At 44.4% G+C, this 18,169-nt stretch overlaps 1 long non-coding RNA gene across 1 annotated transcript in view; it reads right to left on the reverse strand.

The window, feature by feature from the left end:
* LOC102015808 overlaps window positions 1–18,099 on the reverse strand; it is a 49,005-nt gene extending 30,906 nt beyond the window's left edge. Inside the window, exons 1-3 of the long non-coding RNA XR_259679.2 lie at window positions 17,962–18,099; window positions 12,741–12,817; window positions 3,025–3,068 (exon numbers count right to left, since the gene is read on the reverse strand). This is a non-coding gene — a long non-coding RNA (uncharacterized LOC102015808). The remainder of the gene's footprint in view (window positions 1–3,024; window positions 3,069–12,740; window positions 12,818–17,961) is intronic.
* Between the last annotated feature and the right edge of the window lie 70 nt (window positions 18,100–18,169).

Genomic DNA, 18,169 nt, shown 5'->3' on the forward strand with positions numbered 1-18,169 from the left:
AGAAACTATTTTGTAGATAATAATATGTAAAATGATAACCATTGATAATTTCCTACCATTTTGTCTGTAATTTGCTAAGTCCCCCCTATTATTATGTTATCCTTCTTTTATTCTTTAAAATAAAAAAAAAATTATTATTTTCTTATTCCCTTTAAAAAAAAAAAATTTCCCTCTGAGGACTACTTCCATTGCATCCCACAGATTCCTGTAAGTTGTATCTACATTGTTGTTTGATTGTAAACAGTGTTTAATTTCTACTTGGATTTCATCTGTGAAATTGGTTGGTCAGGAGGATGTTATTTAATTTCTAACTGTTTATGGAGTTTTTGTGATTTCTTTTGTCATTAATTTCCAATTTCACAGCACTATGGTCCAACAGTATACATGGGAGAATTTCAATTCCTTTGCATTTACTTAAACATATTCTATGTGCTAGCATATGGTCTATTTTAGAGAACGTCCCATGTGCAGTTGAGAAGAATGTGTATTCTGATCCTGTTGGGTGACTCTATAAAGGTCTGTTAGGTCCATATGTTCACAAGTTTGATTAAGTTCTGTTATTTCTTTGCTGATTTTTTGTCTAGTTGATTGACTTCTTTTTGACACTGGGGTGTTAAAGTCCCCTGTTATGATTGTGTTGCTGCTTCTTTCATTTTTGATATATGTTAAAATTTGTCTTATATAGTTGGGTGCTTCTGTATTTTGTGCATAGGTGTTTATGATTGTTATCTCTTCCTCTTGAAGTTTTCCCCTTGCAAGTATGTAGTGACCTTCTTTATCTCTTTTGATTGTTCTTGGTTTGAAGTTCAGGTTGTGTGCAAACAGAATAGCTATACCTGCTTTTTTCTGGGTTCGTGTTGTGAGGGGTATTGTTTTCCATCCTTTAATTTTCAATCTATGAATCTCCTTTTGAGTTAAATGTGTTTCTTGTATACAACATATAGTTGGATTTTGTTTCTTGATCCACTCCCGGTCTGCGTCTTTTGATTGGTGAATTGAGACCATTTACACTGATGGTTGAAACTGGTATGTATTGGCTTATCTCGGTCATGTTATTTTCCTGCCGTTGGATCCTCTTTTTTCCCTCTTTTTATTTGCTTGCTCTGCTTGGTGGTTCCTTTCTGTTGTTGTTCTTGAAGTTGTGGTCTGTTTTATCTCTTTCTAGAATATCTTTTAGTACAACTGTAGGATTGGTTTGGTGCTCACAAATTTCTTCAGATGTTCTTTATCATGAAAATATCTTATTTCTCCATTAAATTTGAAGGATAATTTTGAAGGATAGTTTTGCAGGGTACATCAATCTGGGCTGGAAGTTGTTTTCTTTCAGTACCTGAAATATTTCATTCCAAGCTCTTCCTGACTTGATGGTTTGGGTTGAGAAATCTGCCATGATTCTGATGGGCTTTCCTTTACACGTGATCTGTTTCTTTTCCCTAACAACTTTTAATATTCTGATCTTTTGTTGAGTTTCTGGGATCTTGATCACTATATGTCTAGGTGTAGATTTATTTTGGTTATGATTAACTGGAGTTCTATATGCTTCAGTTATCTGTATGTCTGATTCTTTTTCCATGTCTGGGAAATTTTGTGGTATTATTTCTGCAAATAGTCTTTTTATAACATTTGTGTTGACATCTGCTGTTTCATTGATACCTATTAATCTGGCATTGGTTTGTTTTGTGTTTTTTTTTTGTTTTTTTTTTTTGTTTTGTTTTTTTGCTTCATCTTGCAGTTGTTGAATTGTTATTTCCTTGGAATCTGAACTTCAAAAATGAGTCTTTGAACCCATGAACCTGGAGGAGAAGCACTGGAGCACTTAAGAAATTGAGTAATAACCTACAAAAACAAGTGGTGATCAAGCAAATGGCCTGGCCATCACCCACTTAGATTAAGTTCAACATACTTGAGCACCAGTCTCACAATTTTGCAGGTCATGAATGTCCCAACTGTACAAAATGATACATTTATTAAAACCTTTTGAGCATCTTTAACACTTGACACTCAGCATCAGTGTGGAGCAATTTATAATCATTTGACTGACCACATTTAAGCCCAGTTTAACCACGTAGGTCCTGAAAGGAGAGGTGAACATACCCCAGGGCAGTGAAGGAAGCTGGGGCATTGTCCTGCCTGGGACAGTGGAATGGGGAAGAAATGTGAACTATGGAGGCATGCAGGTATGAGAAAAGACACATTAATAATAAAGAGGAACTTCTGGAACTGACTTTCCACATTAGGCAGGTATTTAAAAGACTGTCAGAACAAGCCTATAATAATGGCATTAACTTCTGGCTGAAAATCCAGGAGCATACTCTATGCCATTTATGATGTATACAGTAGTCTGAACTGGTTATTAGGAGACGCAGTGATAAGGGTGTCTCTATGTCATTTTTTGGAAATTGTGATTCTAAATATTTTATGAGTCTGCTCAAGGATAAAACACTTGATGAAACACAGATTTCACATTATAACAACTTCTGGATGTTTGAGGAAATTGCTACAAAATGCTGTAATTTAGACAATGTAAAAGACACAGTATTTGTGAAATAATAGGAAATCCTAAACTAAATACTGAATTATAGTCTTTGGAAAAATTAAATTTTTGAATTTGCACTGACTATAATTATTTAGTATGAACTCTTGCTTACTATTAACCTTATAAAAAACTAAGGGCATCTAGTGACTAATTTGCTTTAAAGGGATTAGAAGACATTTTTACAAATTTTTGAAAACTTGTTTTCCAAAATAAAAATGCATGTGAGATTCACAAGAGAGCATCTAATGAAATGTAAAGAAATTAAAACACTGAAACAAAAATGTTTTACACGGCTATAAAGACTCACATACAAAGAATTCAAACTAACTTTTTTACAAAGATTTTTTTAACCATTGTAGGTTTAAGAATAGTCTTAATCGATGCAGGTAAGAAAAAAACTGAGGCACATACTGTACTTCTTTTAGGGAAAATTCTTCACAATATCCCAGAACTGAAAATTTGAAAGAACAATTCAAGAAATACATTACCATTTAGATATTGCTTGAGAGGCAGTGAAACTTATAAGGAATATCTACAAAAGAAAAAGAAAATATTTTGTAGTGATTTCTGTGGTAACAATCATTACACATGATATCACTATGGTAGTTAAATTTATTATGTAAAACACATGGTTCATTCTGCTTTAAAAATCATTTGACATCACTTAAACTAGAAAACATATATATAACATTTATATATATATAAAGTCTTGGGCTGGGGGTTTAGCTCAGCGGCAAAAGCGCCTGCCTGGCAAGCGCAAGGTCGTGAGTTCGGTTCCCAGTACCGGAGAAAAACCAAAAAAAAATAAAATAAAATAAAATAAATAAATAAAGTCTTGATTATAAGAACATTATATTGCTAAAATAAAGGCAAGAAAAAAGAAAACTTAGAATACACAGATAGAAGGATGCAAATTGTATTGTACTTATTTTATGTATTCAGCCATCACTGGCCCACCAACAGACTCTTACAAATATGTAATTAAATATAATTATCTTGAATTTTTGCCAAACTTCAGTCATATAAAAACCATGATTTTACATATATTTTATTTAGTGTGATAAAGGTATATATCATCAAGTCAAGAAAGCAGTGCATGTTTTATGACAGTGATATACAACTTTTAATCATTTGGAGACACATGGTCCACGCCACCTTTGTCCTGTAACCCCCTGTCTTTGGGAGGGGCAGACTCTGACTTTATATTAAGTGCTGCTAAAGAAATTAAAGTCCGCAGGGGAGGGATGGAGACATACTCACTTCCTTCTGTGTCAGGAGGAAAGCTTCCTAGCGCCAGTCTCCACTCCCCATATTTTCATTTACTCTGCAATTCTCCACCCAAGTTTCCTTCTAGGTCTATTCCGTGCTGGTCCCACATGCTTCACCGTCTGCCTGCTGGTGCTTCTGGCAGGACACGGAAGGGGAGGATTTCCCTGCGAAAATGTCCTGGGCATCCCCTAAACTCCATCTTCGTTAGTGACAATAAAATCCAGGGATTTCTGCCTTCTGGGGTTTCAGACCTACAGGAAAAGGGGCAATCAAAGAGTCCCTGCTTGGAGCGTTTTCTAAAACACTTCCTGGCAAGGAGCCATGGCTGTGGAGCAAGCTGGAGAATGCGAACTGGGATCCTCAGTGGGTGCAGTGAGGATGGGGTAGACCAGAAGGACAGCCTGGGTTCAGCCCGTTGACTTCCCCCACACAGTCTCAGTTTTACTTCTTCTTTCCCTGCACTGCAAATGTCATCACCCCCATTATACACAGACGGACCCGAACTCTAAGCAGAGCAGTGGTGTGGTTGCTTAATCTCTGCTGATTTTCAGACCTGAACTCAAGAAGCCCAGGTGTCCCCCTTGTTCATCAAAACTCTCTCACCTGCCATGCCTCTCTCTACTCTTTATAGACCAAGACCTTCTAGGCTTCAAGTCTGACAACACCCCTGCCTCCAGGAAGCCAAGCCTCAGCTGCTGTCTAAGATCTTCCCCAAGCAGTCTGTCCTTGACCTGCTCATCCTTTATCAAAATTATAGTCCTTTGTTAATTTTGAGTTTTTAGTGCATTCAGTCCATGAGTATAGACACTGCCTGTGTTGTGCTTACCAGGTACCCATGGTTTGTACGGTAGCCACCACATCGTGAGTGTCCAGTCTATACTGAATGCATCCATTTCTCTAGCAAAATGCATCCATTTCACCCGCAAAAAAACTTGCTATCAGTGGTGCCAACAAGTTAACCTGCCTTCAAATAGCAGCTGGTGGCCAGGTGTGGTGGCACACACATGTAATCCTAGACTTGGGAGGCTAAGGCAGGAGGATTGCCGAGAGCTCAAGGCAGCCTGAACTACATAGCAATACCCAGTCTCAAGAAACCAAACTAAAACAAAACCCCAAAACCAAAACAGCAGCTGGCCTAAAAAAGGAGACCAATGGCTTAATTGGTACTAGCTTTGGTATTCTGGGTTGTACAGTACAGGGCTGTGGGAAACAGAGGCATGCAGAGGGAGGATGGAGGCTGGAGGGACAAGGATGGTAAGGATTCTCCTCAGCCAAAAATACAAGAATGAGTAACTGCTTACGAGTGGGCCTCTGGAAAAGCAACTAGTTCTCCGTCTGAGCATCCCACAGAATAGCAGTAGTGTAGTAACAGTGCCGTAGGTATCTCTTAGATTGGTGAAGGGATTACCTGAGGGCGTGTAGGAATCAATTGCTGGCACTGATACTGAGAATAGGGCTCAGCAAGCTGACTCTTCCCTTGGCAACCAGGCCTTGTCTCCCCGTTTCTTTACTTCCACCTTGGGTTTGTAGGACTTAGGACTCCCCAGGGAAGGTCACAGTCTATACTGGAAGATCTCACTCACCCCCAGGTCTCTTTCAGTTCAAAGCTACTGTCGAACAAATTCAACAACCAGAAAGCCTGAATGTGGAAGAAGAAAGGATTTGGAGAGGTCAGAAAGGAGTATTCTTGAAACCAGAGAAGAGAGGCAGAATTTCCAGTCCCACCCCTCTGTAGCACCTCCTTAAGTCCCAAGCTGATCCCACCACTCATTCTTGTGATCGGAGGCAGCCCTGGAACAGAAGGTGAGGCTGAGGCTCTCCACGGCCTGGGGCTGATTGGGTAAAAAACTGGACTCACCTGTGATCTGAGACGTCACCAAAGCTCAGCTCAGCCTGGGCCCAAATCCTTCTCCAGACCTTTTCTCCCACCAGGGAGGACGGACCAGAATAAAGGATACGAGGCACTGGGATTGTGCGACCTGGGCCTAGTGCTGGGTTTTCTACTTTATGCTGAGCACAGGCCACCCACCCCACCCCAGTGCTCTTGAAGGACTTCGTGTTCTGAGTCTGAGATTTACCCAGTGGATGTGAACTTCAGCCTGCCCTGGGGAAAGATGGCGTGGGTTGGGCAACCGAAGTTCTAAAAGGAAAGTGCTGACCCTGGAGGGGTCGACATTTCTTCTCTAGGAAGTGAGTCTCAGACAGCCTCTGATTCTCAAAGGGACCAAAAATATTAACATCTGCTGGTAACTGGGAACATTTAAAGAGTATATTTACAGTGTTTGAAAAGACGTTGGGTAATACTCTCCTACTTTCTTGGTAGAAATGAGAAAGGATGTACTATTTCCTGTTGCTCTTTAACAAATCACCACAACACGTAGCTTAAAACAACACGAACTTACTATCTTACTTACTATCTTACTTTTACTGGACCCAAGTCTTCTGGCTTAGTCGCCAGGCTAAAAGCAAGGTGTCAGCAAGGCCAGTTCCTTCGAGAGGCCCCAGAGAAAAATCAATTCCTTGTTCCTGCTTGCTTTTAGCCCAACGCCACCTCCCTTCAGTTTCTGTGCCCACTTTGTCAGGCCCTCTGACTCGGAGCCACCTCCCTACCTTCTATAAGCACCTCATGATTAATTGGGGCCACGGGTTTAACTGTAGACATGTAGAAAGAGGCTCTGCAGGGACTTCCGTTATAGCAGAGTTTACAGTCCTTAAATCTGAAAACAGCTTGCTTACCAAAAATCAGCAGAAACCTAATGAAATCATTTAGAAATGTTCACACATTAGAATATGCTAAAAACATGAAATATTCTAGAAATAATGAAGTATATTAATATGTATGAGTATGAGAAATTCTCCACATATGTAATTGCCAGGAGAAATGAAACTTGGCATACAATCTGTATAATATGATTTCTTTTTTTTTTTTAAGAATACAGAGTCCACCAATAAAGAAAATGTACTCATAGGGCCGGGGATATAGCTCAGCAGCACACCACCTTCCTGGCAAGCACAAGGTCCTGAGTTCAAGTCCTGGTACCTAAAAATAAAAAGTATACATATGAAAAAGAAAGACTTGTATAAATATTTTACTACTAAAACTATCGCAATATCATGAGATTAATACAAATTACCTTTGGCCTCTACAATTACAAGAGGTGCTCAAAGTGGTGGCCATTAACTTCCAGAGACGTTTATTAGAACAGCGAACTGCTGAAGTGTGTATACATTTTCTTGGTGGGCTCTGTATATACTTTTGTGGTTATATGTGTGCAATTTCCAAGTGGATCCCAAAGAATCTGTTACTGGTGTGACTACTTCTTTGGTGTAGGTTAATCACTGGATGGTATCTTTTATTTTATACTCCTTGAACTATATTTGAATCATGTTTTTAACCAAAAGTGTGTGTGACTTCTATAATTTAATAATATGAATGACCTCATGTTCATCATTGTAAGCATGACAGTTACAGCTCTGAGGTCACCTGTAGAAAGCTGGGATCAGCAGGCATAAAGAGGAGGCCCACATCTCTCCGCAGCTGTGGGCCTAAGTCTTCCTCCACCCCCAGCCCCTTCCTGCTCGAAGAGCAGAGAGAACAAGAAGGCTAGCACACAGTGGTAGAGCTTTGGTGATGGACAGGCTTGGTTCTGCATCCCAAGGATGCCACAGACCAGCTCTGTGACCTCAGGCAAGACTCTCAACTTCAAGAAAGCTCCATGGGAAATAGTGATAGTGCTGTTTACCTCATAAAGTCTATGCATTGCTTAAAATGATCCATTAAATACCAGTGCAGTATATAGCACTTGATGATTTGGAGATGTTATTAATAGTAGAGAAGGCCCAGGATTTAGAGAGGGTTCAAGAAGCACAGGTCATTGAGTGTCTTGGTGCCTTGTGTCATCAGCGTGGGGGTACCAGGATTAATAATGTAAGGCTGGCCTTCCAAGGGATCCTACTGTCCAGGGAGAGGTAATCAGTACTAAATAATTACCATGCAAAATAAGTATGCGTGTAGGGGATGGTGGTAACATTAGAGTTTATTTTATTTTATTTTATTTTTGTCTCTCTTTTTGAGAGAGGGTTTCACTATGCAGTTCAGGCTGGACTTGAACTCATTTTGAAGCCCAGACTGGCCTTGAATTCATGGTGATCCTCCTGCCTCAGCCTCCCAAGTGCTGGGATTATAGATGTGTGCCAACATGACCAGCAACATTAGAATTTATGTTTCCCTTAGGAGTGGGTATTGTAAGGTCTTTAAAACATTCTCATCAAGATTTCTATGGGTCATTCTGAAAGCTGGAAAAGAACCTTATTTAGATGGCTAGTTATAAGAGTGTATGATATATCTGTAAAAATCCATTGATCTTCAGGCTTAACATTTCTCACTATTCTCTATGAAGTTCTACCTCCATAAAAACATACTACACTGAAAAAATAGTATATTTTCCCATTTGGACAAAGCCAAGGGTCAGCTTAATGTGCTCCTCTGAAATTCTGTGCAAAGTGGTATATCTTTCTGGGGCACATGTTAGCACTTTGTACCAGATTCTTAAAGGAATTTGGGGCTCCTTAAAAACTAAAAAAGTACCAGGGAGTTCCTTCTCTAAAATTAAGATCATTCTCTTTGGGATCTACTAGGATTTGATTAAAGGTCAGAATACTAAAGACCAGGCTTTCCGGGAGTGTTAATTTAAAAAGCTAGGTACAAACTTTTGCAGGGCAGGTTGCACAACAAATACAGTAGCTACACGGGATTGCGGGGAGCGAAATGGAAATAATTCTCACCGTTGAGCTTTAGTGCAAGGAGAAAAAAAGCAGGCGTGGGTTTTTATTGGCCCAGCCTCAGCCTGCAGTCTATGGGGGAGGCGGTGCCCAGGGCCTCATGGGTGTGGGCGGAGCTCTGTTCCTCCCGCATCCCCAGGCTGGTGGGGCGGTGTCTCCTCTCACAGCTGGCTGGGCAGGTCCTTGGTGGAGGTGGGGACGTTTACCCACTGCCTCACCTGACAAGCCGTGAGGAAACCTTAATCCACATTCTGGATTCCTCTGGGACGGCTCATTAAGCGCCCACGTGCAAACCAGTATTTCCCGTGCTACTGTGTTGCACAGCCGCGGAGAAGAAGGAGGAGATACTGTTCCTGGGCCTGAGTCTCTCTCCTGGGACCTAAGCAGGCGCAAAGGATGTTCTGGACCTTAGGAGTGGAGACCACAAGGAGAGCACAAGCTTTGAGGGATCCGATGTGGAAATCTACTCCTTGTCAATCAGATTCTGGCTTCAAGGCCTCCTTAATGATGCCTTCCCAGCCAGACCTGAGCCTGACCACGTTATATTTCATCATGTCCATTGTTATACTGCGACTTATTTCATTTTTGCTTATTTGTGGCACATCTCCCGCTTCTAGAATGTGAAGTCCAGGGACCGTCTCTGCTGTGACATTACTTGCTACAACAGGACCCAACATGTAAGGAGTAAGCACTTATTAAACTGAAGGAGTCACGGCGCACTTAGGCAGTAGCTAACATGACTGTACCGTGTGGCGAAAGGTGAGGCAAGGCTCAAGCGACTTGGCAAAAACCATGCAAAGAGGAAGCACCATAGCCTGGCTTTGCCGCCAGGGTTGTCTACCTCAAAAGTCGGTACCCCGTGTATCGTGCTGTACTTCTTACCCCAGTTCCGTTTCCCAGCCCTGTCTAGTTTCCCAAAATGACAGTTTCTCCCAAGACTCCTCTGAACTTAAGATGAGAAACAGGGAGAAGAGACAGAAGTATGGAAATTGGTCTGAAGGGACCAAGAAGGCCAGGCAAAGGGGAGGGGCAGCAGGAGCGCCTCCCTCCAGGAAGCTGTGGTGTAGTGCGGCTTGAGGGAGCCTCGGGCAAGCAGGATTTTCACACAGCACTCACCCCCAGAGCCAGGGACATGCAGCCGGCTTCATTTTATGCACAGCCACACCGCCCATGGTGATAATTAACCAAGACCTTACTTGGTGCTACTTGCTGTTCCAAACCTACCTGTAAACTTGCTGAGTCCCAAATTAGCCTTATAAGGTCTGTACCACATTATTCGCATATTACTGATGAGGAAATTGAGGCTAGGGGAGCGGGGTAAGCAAACTGCCCAAGAAAGTACGACCAGGGAATGGTAAAGCCAGCACATAAACTCAGGTTATCTAGTTTCCTGCTTTAACCACTGTTCTACCCCGCGTCTCAACAATGAATTGGAGAATAAGGCTTCCTTTACAAAAGCGTACACCACCAGGTAGCTGGATGAGCCCCGACAGCCCATGTGGGCTCTCTGGCCCCAAACTGCCTCATGTACATACATGGAAGGAATCAGATTCCCTCTGGTTTGTATGTTCTGTTAAATAGGTATTATAGGGTGGTAGGAGTGGTGGGAATTCCACGACCAATTGAGGCTGGAATGATCTAGGTTAAGCTAAATTAGGCAGGTCCTTTCAGTGCCTTTAATATGCTGATGTGCCAGGGGAATCTCCAAAAGAGGACTTGAGGATGTAGCACTCCCCAAGGTTTGATTGCAGTGATGGCGAACCTTGTAGACACCGGGCAACTAAACTGCAGCCCAAAGCCCGCTTATTTATTGCAAAGTGCCGATGCTGCCCCTGTGCACGTTGTTCTCAGCTGCCGTTGGCTGCTGGGGTTATGCTGGGGTGACCTAACTCCGGGGCAGAGAGGCCTCTGTGTGCCTGCTACTGCGGCACCCGTGCGATCGCTTCACCACCACTGTATTGAGTACAGGACAAGGTGGAGTGGTGTCCCATGGAACAGAGACTGGGGAACAGTCATTAAATAAGGTTGCTGGAGGGGCTGGGGATTTAGCTCAGCGGCAAAAGCGCCTGCCTAGCAAGCGCAAGGTCGTGAGTTCGGTTCCCGGTACCGGAGAAAAACCAAAAAAAAAAAGGTTGCTGGCAGGAAAAAGATAGTTTGTCCTGAGATTAAACAGAAGTCTCTTCCTTTTTCTTCTGTTCACCTGGCAGGAAGAGAGGCACTCGTGTAACTCCTTTCGCCTCGCAGATGCCTTCTGTGGTGTGTAGGGAAGAATTTACTTGTTGAGCACCAGCTCTGCTCTCATGATTTTTTGTTGTTGTTGTTGTTTTTTCTCCGCTACCGGGAATCGAACTCACAACCTCGTGCTTGCCAGGCAGGTACTGTGCCGCTGAGCTAAATCCCCAGCCCCTGCTCTCATGATTTAAATTGTCTCTTGTGGTTCCCAACAGAGCCCTTTGGAGCAGACTTTATTGAAGGAGATGGTATAATGTTACAGATGAAAATGTTGCCTCTGTCGTCAAATAAATGTGGGTTTGCGTCTCAGCTTGCTTCCCCCTACCCTTAACGCAGTTTTTTCTTTTGAGACAGAGTCTCACTGTGTTCCCCAGCCTGGGCTCAAACTTGCCCCTCTCTTGCCTCAGCCTCCTGCAGTGCCAGGATTTCGGGTATGTGCCACCATGCCTGGTTTCAGCTTGCCATTTGATAGCTACAGCTTTGGGAACTTGGGCAGGCCACCTAACTTCTCTGTGCCTCAGTTTCCTCTTTTAAGTAAGACAGTAGGACACCTACTTAATAAGGTCATCGTGAGGTAATACACATTTATTATGAGTGGCTGAAGTGAGACCCATGCACAGCTGCAAAGCGGTTCCTTTTCCCCAGCGTCCTGGAAGCAGGCTGAGCCTATTTTATCTGAGCTTCCAAATCAAACACCTCTCCCATACCACACCTCCCATCACGCTACTCTGCAGTGAGCAGGAACTTCTCTTTGGGATTCAAACCACAGCACCCATGCACGAGTGCTCACATCCACTCGGCAACAGCAAGCCTGTGTCCCAGGGCCCTGACACACGGGCCTGGAGAAAGTTCCAAGCTCTCAGGTGCCCCTTCATAAGCCTGTCTGCTCAGGGAGGTCTCCGGCCATTCTTCTGAAGCCTAAACCAGCTGTGCAGGGGCATCATGAGAGCAAAGTCAGGGCACGCATCTCATCCCCAGGAGACCACTCAGCCCGCACCCAATCAGCCTGGGATCTTCCAAGCACTTGCATGAGTCTTAGCTGCTGCTGCTGCAGGGGAGGGGACCGAGGGCACATCACAGAGGCCAAGAGGGTCAAGGTTCTGGGCTTCTGCTCTGAAGCAAGGAAATGTGCTGCTCTTTAAAGAGGTTTGTGTGTTGCCCTTCCAGACAACTTTCCATATGGACAAAAGCTTGCTATCTGCTATGAGCTCGCGAAAGAGAAAGGCTTTAAAAACTCGTGATCCATTTCCTCATTTCCATTGAGCTTAATGGGGAAACTGAGACCAGAGGGGAAGGAGCTGCCCCAGGTCCCAGTGCGTTAGTGGTAGAATAGAGACTAGAACTCACAGCCTGAATTTTTTTTTACCAGCCTCTCAAACATCAGAAGCTGAGATGGGATCATTAAAAACAGATTTTAATGTTTGTTGCTCATATTTATGTTGACAGGCTTCTCTCTGCCCGTGTTCAGAACTTTCTGTGTCCCTCCCTGCCTGTTCCCACACGCCAAGTGCTACAGGCCCAAACAGGCCCAGGGAGCCAGCGTCACTAGGATCTCTCTCCATCCCTACCCCAAGGTTATCCGTGACTCAGAGAAGCAACCGGTAGGGAACACAGACATCAGGGCAGCAGGCACTTTGAGAACCTGCCCAAATCCTAGTACCTGCCCTACTCTTTCGTGTGTGATCTGGACCAAGCCACCGACCCCAGAGTTTCACTGACATCAGCCGCAAAATTAGGATAACTTCATCTACTATAAAGTTACCATGAAGCTCAGGTACCGTGAGATTATCCTAAGGTCAGGTTGCTGAGACGTTGCAAAGGAAGAGGCATAAAACATATGCAACACAAAAGTTGTGCAACGAGTGATGGTTTTTATTAGTATTGATATTTTAAGGTCAAGCAACGCTGTGCTTCCACATACCTGCCTTGGAGTGAGCTCTGCCATGCCTTTAGCTCTTTCTTCCAGAGGAAGATGTCGTACTGGCTGAAGTGATCAGCCTGAAAAGAGTGACCAAGAAAATTTGCTCTAGACTCAGTCTGCTAGGTTTCACCATAGCTCCATTATTTACTTGGAGACAAGTTACTTAGGCTCCCTAAGCTTTGGTTTTCTCATCTCTAAAACGGAAGTAGTAGCGGTACCCAACTTGTAGTCTTTCTTTTTTTCAGTTCATAGTCCTGTGAAAATTCAGTAGGATGATATTTAGCTTACTGGTTCATCCTTAAAAGGTGGGTAAAAGCCAGGGGCAGTGGTACATGCATAGAATCCCAGGTATTTGGCAGGGTGAGGCAAGAGGGTCAAATGCCAGGTCAGCCTGGACAACATAGGAAAACCCTGTCTCAAAATAAAGAATAAAAAGGACTAGGGATATAGCTCAGTGTGGGGAACTTGCTAGGCAAGTACTGTGGAAAAATAAGAACTGACCAAAAAATTAACTCTTATAATTTGTCCTGAGATCAGCTCTTTCTGCCCCGAAAGAAAGCATAGGAGATAAAGGTGCTAGATTGAATTTCAAGTGACTATTCATGAAGTGCTGAGTCTGTCACAAATTAGTCAAGTAATGTAAGGCATGATCTAGCCTTGGCATGTGCCTCAGTTTCCCCATTTGCAAACCAAGACGGTTGGATTAGGTGAGCCCTTTCAGCACTCTGAATGAGAGCAGATGAGAAGGCTGCACAGATCTCACTGTGGTTTCTCGCAGGGTCCCAGTCTTCACAGTTACCCCGGGGTATAGGAAAAGAGGCCTCATCGAACCAGTGCCTCAGATGAGAGTACTACAATAGGGACCCACAAGCCCAGCTTATGGATTTGTCCCTATCACCGTGTCTGACCCGGGGAAGTCACTTCACCTCTCTGAGCCTCAGTTTCTTCTTCTGCAAAATGGCACTTCGGATGGTACCCAGATCGTAATGTCCACATAAGCAATGTGTGCATGGCACTTAGCCCACCAAGGAAGAGCTCAGTAACAGCACTGCTTCAGTAATCACTACTAAGGCCCGCGGTACATGGGCCCCACTGCTGGACCTAGTGCTCTTGTGAGAGATAAGAGAGATAAGAGAGATAGACCAGGAACCTACGTCCATTCTAAGCATACTTTTGATGGTAATAGAACTATGAGGACAGCAGCCGTTCTGGGGACACGCCCGGAAAAGTGTAGGCCAAGCTCTGCATACCGATAGTCAAGATTCTCATGATTCCTCGTCACCCTCTCTGTCCTTCCCCACCCTGCTCAGAAGCCAGCTCTGCAGAGCTGCAAAGAACTAGAAGTGGGACAACAGGCAGTGCGTGTAACATTGAAGAGCACCTGGGGTTTGAGTCTTGGCATCTCAGCTTACAGGCGGGGTGTCTTCCCTGGACTTCTTACTCCACATCTGCAGAATGGACATAATAACAGACCCTGCTTCCTAGGGTGGTCGGAAAAGTTAGATATCGTGTATATGACATATAGCAAGCCCTCTACAACTTGCGTTAACATTGCTCAGGTGTCTACTTCGCCTCCTCCTGCGCTCCTTAACCACGCCACACTCAACACACCAGATTCTGGGTGTCTTTTTACCTGGGAAGCTGCATAGAATAACAGAGTTGGTCCGGGTGCCAGGCAGAGACCTGACCAGAGCCCTGACTATTGTCCTTAACCTTCTACTTGGTCATTTTCCAGCTCTAACCTTCAGCTTCAGTTCTCCCTCTCTGACAGCATTACCCAATAGAAACATAATGTGAGCTACATACATAATTTCAAATACACAGTAGCCACTTTTTAAAAAAATAAAAATAAACAGGGTAACAGGGAACACCAATTTAATAACATATTTTACTTGGCCCAGTATATCCACAATATTATCACTTCAACGTCATCAACATTTAAAACTCATTGGAGATATTTTATATTCTTTTTTCTTTTCCTTACCACATCTTTAAAATCTGGGTGGGCCTCCATCCAGGTTGACTTTGGTGACCACCTAGGAATGTTTTTAGCTGTCAAAACTCATGTGCAACAGGAGGAAATGTGTGTATACACCTGGCAATTTCATGATAGAAGCCAAGGAAGCTGCTGAGCACCCTGCAGTGACAGGACAGACCCTTATATCAGGGGCTAATCTGTTGCTGACAGAACCTGTTTTATGTTCATAAGCCACTTATCTGGGGCTCAGTCGTGACATGTGGCTAATCTTTTGGCCCCTGCACCTCTTTAATATAAAACATTTGGATATGAATTTAGAAAAGCCACTCTTTTACAAACTTGGACTTTGGTACATTCGTTGTCCTGCTCACCCCCAAATAACCGGCCAAAAGTCCAGTTGGTTGGTTCCCCAGCCCCTGGCTGGCAAAGGACAGGGCCTGTCTGTCCCTGGCTGGGCAGACCCTTCCAAAGCCACCAGCCCTCCCCAGGGAGCCTGAGCCCGGGGCAGACAGTGGACCTGTTGTTCTTTGCTGCACAGACAATGCTGCAAGCCCTGCTACCTGCCTGACAGGGCCATTGTGGCTGGAGAGAAAAGGGCTTTGTCAGGGCAGCAGCCGAGGAGACTGGGGTTCAATAGGGCCCTTTCTGTGTGCCCTGGTGAGAGGCCCCACGGCAGTCGGGGAGGGCCCAGCCCCCTCCTGGAGCAAATGGGGAGCTCGGAGCCCAGAGAAAGTCCAGCCCTCACCACCTCCTACCAGCGCCTTGACACCCCTGTTCACCTGAGTCTGAACAGCCTGTCTCACCGCACAGGGTGAGTTCAGGACTGCAAGGCGACTGCTGGCCAGGACCTGGAAGCCTATGGCTCCTCAGATCACAAACACAAATAAAAATAAATGCATTCAAGGACACGTGTGTGCACCTGTCTCTCAGGAGCTGGGGGCAGCTCTGGGAAGCATCTTCTTCTCTTGTGATTTACAAAGCTCAAGACACTAAGCGAGGCCCCTAGATTCTGTGTTCTCACCACAAGCGCGCTCTTCCCGTCACCTCCATCCCCAGAGCCACAGGTACCTATGTGAAGTAGGTGCATGTGTACATTAGCTTGATCGAAGTAAATACCTCACAATGTACCAAATCATCACACTGTAGGCCTTTAATATATGCAATTTTTCTCTGTCAATAATACCTCAATAAAGCTGGAAAAAAAAAAAAAACAAAAAGAAATCAAGTCCTAGGCAAACACTCTCAGTCTCTTGTCCTATGTTCTTGGAACAAAAGCAATCGAGTTCGAATGCAGTGCTGGTTTGAGGGCTGCACCGCAGCCAGCATCAGAGCAGACACTGTTTTATAGCACAAGGAGGATTTGTGCTGCTGAAAGTCTTAGGTAAGAGAAAAGGTCAATTTGCTTGTTAAATCCTCCTTTTCAGATAGCATAGATGTATATATTTTTCCATAACAGAGAATCATTTCCCATTACGGCCAATCATTCCATTTCTTGTCACCCTGTGTCTTCATTCAGAATGGTCTTGAAGGTATTTGCCTCCAAAATGAGAGGCAGGTCTGAAGGTGCTGGAAGACCCCTGGATTTGGACATGTTCTATTTTCGATGCCTGCAGCTACCCTTTCTCCTCCGAGCTCTGACCTATCTCCCTGGCCCCCAACCCTGTGCCAGTTCACACACACAGAAAGGGGACGAAAGGCCCGGCTGTGTTATTTGACAGATAAGGAAACTGCTCCCTGTGGAAACTATGTGATTTCTTTACAGTGCTCCAGAAAGGAGGAAAAAATCACATGCTGGGAGATGCCGTCCTCCACGGCCCAGTTAGGAGACCAGCAGCGGAAGGGCGGAGAGCAATGACTTGGGGGACAGGGTTGGACACCTGGGCGGCTCCATTCCCATCTCACTCTCTCATGCAGAGATGTCAAGGCTTACATGACACAATGCCTATAGGGGACTCCTTCTAAACGCTACCTCCTCCAGGACGTGTGTGACCAACATGGCCAGAAACAATCCCTGCTTTCCTAGCCCCCGCACACCCTTCAGGCCCAGGAGTAGGAGTTTATTTCAGTCTATTACACCGGGTGGCTTAGTGTGGCTGCTGACAGCGTGAATCCGATCCTGGCATTTCACCTTCCCAGCTGGGGTCCAAGACTAGTGACTTGATCATCTAATGCCTCAGTTTCCTTTCCGTGAATAATAAAGTTTTTTTCTCACAGAGTCGTGAAGGTTACACGAACTGGGATTTTTCAGCACTTAGAACTCTCTGGCCTACAGCAAGCGCTACGTAAGGGTTTTGATGGCCTCCATCTGTGTCCTCCAACTTGTTTTTATTGTTACCTAAAGGAGCAGAAATACTTCCTCACAAGTATGTGTGTATGTACATACAACCTGATATAGAAACAATTTATACACTTTTATTGTATTTGCACACTTCAAATAGTAATTTGGAAAATTAAAAAAAGATATTTGAATAGTTGATCTTATTCTTTTTTTTGAACTTGAGCTCACTTTGTAGCCCAGGCTGGCCTTGAACTTGCAACGATCCTCCTGCCTCAGCCTCCCGAGTGTTGGGATTACAGGCGTGTGCCACCACACCGGGCTCTAGTTGATCTTATTCTATTTCTCCGATTAACGTATAAAGCTCTTGGGGAAAAAGGAATAGCCTTTTTTTTGTTTTTGTTTTTGTTTTTGTTTTTGTTTTTGTTTTTTTGCAGACAGTCTGGCTATACAGTTCAGGCTGGCTTTGAACTCACCTGTGTTTTCCTGAAAATAAAAGTTACTCAGCAAGTAACCAGCCTTGAAAACTAGAGATCAAACATGCCAGCCCCAATCAGCATATCCTTGCCTTCCCTGCCCTCACCGTTCTCTTGCTTGGTGGCTACTCTGTAAGGCGGGGCTATGCTGATCGGGACTGGTATGTTTGATCTCTAGTTTTCAAGGTTGATTATTTTCCTTTTAGGCCTTATTTTCATGGAAGCCAGTTATGTATCCCAGGCTGGCCTTGAACTCAAGGCAATCCTCCTGCCTCTGCTTCCCTTAGGATTACAGGTGTGTGCCACGCACTCAGCCATCTGACTCATTTTGGTCTCCAACATTGCATTTCTTCTTTTCATTCAATTCCCCAGTCTCCTATCATTCATTCATTCACCAGTCCCCTTGTTTTCATTCAGTTCACCAGTCTCCTATCAGTCATTCAACAGTAATGCACACTGAAGACTTTGGGGCACTCACCACGCTGCTGTTACCTGCTTAGCGCCCAGCGCAGATCAGACTTCTGCGCTGAGTCAATGAATACGGCAGAGGAGGGGGAGAAGCAGGGCGGGAAGAAATCAGGTTCTTGACTCCTTCGCCCTTGCCCTTCCAGCCCCCGACACTGCCACTGCCACTTGGGCAGGAAGGCTGCTCCCTTTCTCGCTGTCCCGGAGCCCATCAACCGTGGGGAACGGAGACGCG

Source organism: Chinchilla lanigera, unplaced genomic scaffold, assembly GCF_000276665.1.
Source record: "Chinchilla lanigera isolate Chin_1 unplaced genomic scaffold, ChiLan1.0 scaffold00007, whole genome shotgun sequence".
NCBI classification, from domain to species: domain Eukaryota; kingdom Metazoa; phylum Chordata; class Mammalia; order Rodentia; family Chinchillidae; genus Chinchilla; species Chinchilla lanigera.